The sequence below is a fragment of the Boleophthalmus pectinirostris genome, unplaced genomic scaffold (genome assembly GCF_026225935.1).
Source record: "Boleophthalmus pectinirostris isolate CB_2022bp ecotype Guang Dong unplaced genomic scaffold, ASM2622593v1 HiC_scaffold_3, whole genome shotgun sequence".
NCBI classification, from domain to species: Eukaryota; Metazoa; Chordata; class Actinopteri; order Gobiiformes; family Gobiidae; genus Boleophthalmus; species Boleophthalmus pectinirostris.
The window spans coordinates 36,714,182-36,720,402 of NW_026571299.1; positions in this window are offsets into that span (position 1 = coordinate 36,714,182).

The window sequence follows — 6,221 nt, forward strand, 5'->3', positions numbered from 1 at the left end:
AAACAGAGGACACATTCCTGCAGAGAACATGACTGGAACACAACTTGGGCAGTAAGTGATGACCTGGTTGCCTTACCACGCCCAGATCAAACCAAGGCAAGGCAAATCGCCCTGCATTTGAGAAACAGCAATTGTGCTCTGTGGTTGGAGAGCAGGGGTGGAGCCAGGGAGAGAGGAAATAGGCCTGGGGCTCAATCAAAGTTAATGACAAGTATACCATAAAAGAAGGTGGTCCCCCAAAAACTGTGGTAACATTGATCATTATTTTTTTAATGACAATCTGATCTCTGATATGTGATGTTTTTGGTGGAAATAGAATAATAGTATCAATATAATACTAACTATATGATCAATTAATCTTTCATCCAAACATCACTATAAACATGTTTTAAACTTCTCAACTGAACAAAAATATGCCACCAGTCACCACAGCTGTTGTAAACCTTGGCTCTTCAAGATTCAAGGATTTATTGTCATTGTCACAATTAACAACAAAATTATATTTAGAGCATTTTAAACAGTAGTAGTAGTTGCTAGTGCAAAACAGCATTAGTGCAATTCATAAAGTCCAAATATTGGAATGTAAACATACACTATAGAGATACTTACATATAGATAGATATAACACAACAACATGAGATAAAGGTAGAGATAGATATAGCAGTATAAGGTGCAGATGAGCTTGTTTATTGCATCAGTTCAGAGTCCATTCTAGTTGTTCTGGCTGGAAGTGAACTGTACCTCCAACCAGAAGGCACTCTTCCCCTTGCTTCACAAAGCACAATCACTGCACTCACTCGTGGTAATTCAAAGAATTATTCATTCTATTAATAACTTATTCTGGATTAATACTTTGTTTTACAAAACAAAATATTAACAACAAAATATTAACAAAATATAAAATCATGATTTATACATGTTATTGTTCAATACTAAACCATAATATATCTTGTCTGTGTGTAATCTCTCAGTCGTTCAGGTAGGATCCACAGCAACATTCAATTCAATTCAACTGGTCAACTGAACAAAGTTTTTTATTTTTGAGTTAAGGCATTTTGCAGCTTATCCAAGTTGCTTCTTCAGCTCTGGTAAGGATGGAGTTGATGATGTTTAAGACATCATCTTTCTCCTATTTACAACTCCATCCTCAGACTTAAATCAAAACAGGGTAAACAATGGTGACAGACAAAAGCAAAAGAGAGATACAATTCTGTCAGCTGGACACAAGTTATTGATTGAATCCTTAGGTCTCTAAGTCAATCCAAATTGAAATCAAAACAAAGAAAACAATAGTGATAGCCTGTATGCTAAGGGGTGCCTGAATGATCATGCTAATATGAATCATTTCTCACAGTTCACACTTAGTGCAGTTCAGCAGACCTAACCAACAAACAGAAACTGTAAACAGGTGGGTGAATTTTAGAGCAGTTTCTGGGTAGTTGGCTCCTCCCAGTTAGATATAAGGCAGTGTCCACCAGCAATCTAACCAGAACTGAAGAAACAGCTTGGATGATCTATGAAACATCCAGTTGACAGAATTGAATTTCTCTTTTGCTATGGATCCTACCTGGACGATTGAGGGATCATACAGACTGTAATAGACTGTATGTTAATAGGTGTGAAAGCACTCATCTGGGGCCTGAATGATGATGCTAAAATGACTCAGGCATTTTAGCATCATCGTTCAATAGACTTAGTGTAGTTCAATAGACCTTACTAGTTTCATTGTAGTTAGCTCCTTTCTCCAGGCAGATATAAAGCAGTGTCCAAAAGCAATCTGACCAGAACTGAAGAAGCAGCTTGGAGGAGCTATGAAATGTCTTCACTCAAAATTTTTGTCCAGTTGACAGAACGGGATCTTTCTTTTGCTGCATAATATGTCTTCTTTTACTACCATCATTTATTCTCTATGGGACATGTCTTTAAAAAAAAGAAAAAATATGAAATTAGTATCATGTTCACACAAGATAAATTTGCTTTATAAGCAAAAGTTGAGACACACAATACAATATACAAATTGGTTCAATATACAGATTACCTCATTGTGGGCCATGGCTTCACAAATATGATATGAAATGGTTAAATTTCCCGAATGAACCCAAGGAAAACAGTCTCACCTATCACCACAAGAGGGCGCACACAACCTTCTTCACAAACTAATGCTGTTTAGGGTTGCACTATTTTTAAGTAAAAAATTAATTATGTTAAATGACAAGTTTGAATTAAGATATATGTTTATTGAAATTCTTTTGCCATTAAGTATCAGTAAAAGCCAACATACTATGATAAGAACTGAAAAAGTCAATGTTATTGAAGTACAGCCTTTTTTAAAATAATGATCAGCTTTCTGGTGTGCATGTAAACATAGCTACTGACATCATGACTGGTTTGCTCAGATTTTTTTTTGTTTTAGGATTCGCTGCCTCACCAAAGATAAAATCTGCTTCACCTGCAGATCGGTTGTATCGGACCGTTCTGATAAAGAAGGAACTGAGTCGAAATTCAAAGCTTTCAATTTATCGGTTAGTCTGCGTTTCTACCTTCATGAGCTTTGGGTAACAACTGAAAGGACATAATCACAGATACAAGCATTCGAAATTAGTTTCCTCTGCAGACTGGCTGCTCTCTTAGAGATAGGATGAGAAGCTTAGTCAGGGAGGAATTCAGAGTAGAGCCGCTGCTCCTCCACATTGAGAGGAGTTAGCTGAGGTGACTTAGGCATCTGTTCCATATCTCCTGGATGCCTCCGGGCACATCCCACAGGGAGGAGGTCCCAGGGAAGATCCAGGACATGGCTGGCATGGGAACACCTTGGGATCCCCTTAGAAGAGCTGGAGGAAGTGTGTGTGGAGAGGGACGTCTTTGCCTCCCTCCTCAGACTATTGCCCCCGTGACTCAATCCCAGATAAACCGGTAGAAAAAGGATGGATGCCTCACCAAAGAAGACCTTTGGAAACGACTCTTCCTTCTGCCTTCTCTTTCCGTCTAAGAGGAAACTCTTAGAAGGAAAGTTGCCTCATTGAAGCAATTAAACTGTTTCTACAGTTACACTGAGGAATAAGCAAAGTATTTCTTTATTCAGCTTTTTCGTAGCAGCGTCCAAACAAAAGAAATGTTTAAGTTGTTCAAGACTTCACAGAATTGGTTCTAAAATTCTGTGGAAATAAATAATGAATGAAACAAAAATATAACAGGGGAATTTGGGGGACACCCCTTCTTGAACCTTAACGTGGTGGAGGGGTTTGAGTGCCTGAATGATCCTGGGAGCTATGTTGTCGGAGGCTTCATGCCCCTGGTAGGGTCACCCACGGCAAATAGGTCCTGGGGGACGGGTCAGACTAAGAGTGGTTCAGAAGCTCTTATAATGAGTAACAGAGCAAGGCCAGTTACGTCGCCTGGATTGGCGTTACCGGGGCCATACCCTGGAGCCAGGCCTGGAGTGGGTGTTCGACATCAAGCGTCTGGTGGCTGGGCCTTCCCCCACAGGACCTGCCTGGGGAAAGCCCAAAGGAGCGATGTGGGGCCGTCCTCCTGTGGACCCACTATCCACAGGAGGATCAATAAGGGCCCTGTGCAAAGAGATGTGAGAGAGGCCGAGGTGGTCCTGAGAGGGGCCCGTTGCTGCAGTAATTGTAGGAGCCATGTGTGGATGTGAGCTGTAGAGCTTTGTGGAGAGAGTCCGCTGTGTGCTCCTTCAGCTTCATATATGTAGAGCCACATGAATGTGTGGGTCTAGGCATGGGACTAATTTCTCACAGATGACACAGAAAGACAATATGATATATACTTGTGTAAAATATCTAATAATGTGAAGGAGATGGTAGTTTAATGTTATGAGGCCATTCTTTTACTAGTTTATATAACAACACTCTGTCACAGTTCTTTGTGAGTGTTAAAATCTTTCTTTTAGGAGACGACAGATGGGTTAAGATTTCAGGGATATCTTTTTTAAGATCACTGTATGAAATACACAAATATAATATGTTGTTTTTTCAAAGGTACACTATGAACTTTACTGGTAAGATAAGTTTCTTGAATCTTTCTTTCCATGTAAAGTGTCTTTGAGTGTCCCAAAAATCATTAAATAAGTTTGATGAATTATTAATATCATTATAATACGCCTATACTAGAACAAAGAGGCTTTCAGTGGTCCATTAAACTTCTTGAAATTAAGTTGGCAAATGTTTGCATTGGCTCCAAAGCGCAAGACATGAAGTAAGGCCTAGCTTGTCCTTGTGAAGTGTGCCAGTTCCCCTTGAGACGAGGCAGGAGCTACTGGGTTAGGAAGGTTAATCTGAGTGAACCACAACTATGCTCTCCACTGCTTTCCCACACTCAGCCCATTGTCAGTCAGCAGTAACAATAGACATGTGCCTAGTCAGATGCTAATAGGCTCCCTCCACACACATTCACAGTGGTCCTCAGAGGCCAGAGTTTGTTGTTTAGACATTCATTCACCAACTAGAGGAATAAGCATTAATAGTGACGATGGTGTAGTGTGGAAACTAATTAAGTGATTGTTTTACAGTTGGATTTACAGACTTGTAAATACTGATGTAATTTAGTGGACAGTCATTAAGAAACATCAGGAATGACTAGTGAAAATATACATACATGTTTTTTTCTGTACATGTTTTGTTTTTTTATGATAACCAGTATTGTTGTGCTTCAAATAAAATGTATGAAAATTAGATGAAATGGACCATTGTCATCCCCACAGCGATTAGTGCAATAGCTAAAATATTTTAAGAAGATTTGCTCCAACAGATTAAAACAGTGAGAGTAAAAGTTGCTATTTATTTGGAACATCGGATCTCAGACAGTTCCTATCTATTTTGCATAATGTTGCCATAACTTAACTAAATGCATGCTTTAAATGTAGTGTTGGGAGAATCCTAGCCTGTCAGACGCATCTATTGCCCTGTATTGTTGTGGTCTGTGTGTGATTGGGGTGCCCCTGCTTTCCCACAGTCTGTCTTTTCACTGTGCCACAGACAAAAGAAGTGTGTCTGGGAGCATCGTATCAATTATGGAGTCTGTAATGGTGAATTTAGTCTCACCAGTCACTCAATGGAAATTCCTGTCATTTTCAGACTCATCAGCTTTTGTCATAAACCAGGAGGAATGCAGACAGCGAGACGATTAAAGGGACATTCACAGGATATTTGTATCTTTGTAAATTCATTTCAGGAAATTGAGGGGAGTTTCACACATCTATAAACTAAAACAAATCTAAAAGCTAAATTATAAATTGCAAATGATCACATACTTAGCACTTTATAGCACTTCACTTATTTCCTACATTCCTACATTTCCTTTCCTACATTCTCAAAGCACTTGAAGGGATGGCAAGCACCCATTTTAGAACCCTTGTCAAATTATAGAAGGTTAAAAAACAAAATTATACAGCAACATTTTTTCTTATTCTTACCTGAAACGAATAATGTTTTGTGATTGTGGATGTTATTTTTAATTTCAATTTTACTTACAATGATGTACCCCCTTTTAATTCCTGCACTTCCACTGTAATAATTAGTCAAATGTATCTACATGACTCAAAATTACTTGAATTGAATTATTTTTATGTTAATTTTGCCTGAAAAAACAAACAAACAAATAAGTAAAAGAATTAGTTCAGTCAGATATGTTTTGAAATTGTATGTGTACAGCAGTTTGTGTTTGAAAGTGCTGTTACAACACTAGAAGTCAGAACTCATACCTTCTGTGGAGATGCTATGGTTTCCTCTTTTAGACACTATCTAGTATTCAAAATAAACTACCACTTAGGTGAAATTAAAATGCTTAACTGGATCTGATGAAAGTCCAAAATCTAGACTTTGTATGTATAGTCAATATCATTTTGTGATATTGTTTACTTACGTTGTCCACAGGTTATAACTACTTTCCCATCTCATCTTCAGTTTAGTGATGAGTGTATATCATTGATCAGACAGGGTCAGCACTTTCCCAGATTCACACAGAGTCGGTCTATGGCCCCAGTCCTCCACCTGTTCCCCAGAGACCCACCATTATCCACAAGGCAATAACCCTATTCATTGAACTGCATCTTCTATTGTACCTCTCTGCACTCTGATTGGCTGAGAGTGTGAGAAACTAGTCCCAGTCCTAGACCCACACATTCATATGGAGATGTGGCTCTATAAATATGAAGCTGAAAGAGCACACAGCAGACTCTCTCCACAGAGCTCTACAGCTCACAT